This window comes from Arachis duranensis, chromosome 3, assembly GCF_000817695.3.
Source record: "Arachis duranensis cultivar V14167 chromosome 3, aradu.V14167.gnm2.J7QH, whole genome shotgun sequence".
NCBI lineage: Eukaryota > Viridiplantae > Streptophyta > Magnoliopsida > Fabales > Fabaceae > Arachis > Arachis duranensis.
Window position 1 is genome coordinate 63140916 of NC_029774.3, and position 691 is coordinate 63141606.

Below are 691 nucleotides of genomic sequence, written 5' to 3' on the forward strand. Positions count from 1 at the left end.
TTTTAGTTAGTTTTTATTATATTTTTATTAGTTTTTAGTTAAAATTCACTTTTCTGGGCTTTACTATGAGTTTGTGTGTTTTTCTGTGATTTCAGGTATTTTCTGGCTGAAATTGAGGGTCTTGAGCAAAAATCTGATTCAGAGACTGAAAAAGACTGTAGATGCTGTTCGATTCTGACCTCCCTGCACTCAAAATGGATTTTCTGGAGCTACAGAAGCCCAATTGTCACGCTCTCAACGGCGTTGGAAAGTAGATATCCTGGGCTTTCCAGCAATGTATAATAGTCCATACTTTGCCCGAGATTTGATGGCCCAAACCGGCGTTGCAAATCAGCTTCAGAATTCCCGGCATTTAACGCCGGAACTGGCATAAGAATTGGAGTTAAACGCCCAAACTGGCATGAAAGCTGGCGTTTAACTCCAGAAAAAGTCTCTACACATCAAAGCTTCAATGCTCAGCCCAAACACACACCAAGTGGACCCCGGAAGTGGATTTTTAAGTCATTTACTCATTTCTGTATACCATAGGTTACTAGTTCACTATTAATAGGATCTTTTGACATTGTATCTGTACCTCATGACACTTTACACGTTTCTCATTGTATCTTCTGCAGCATGAGTCTCTAAACCCCATGGTTGGGGGTGAGGAGCTCTGCTGTGTCTTGATGGATTAATGCAATTACTACTGTTT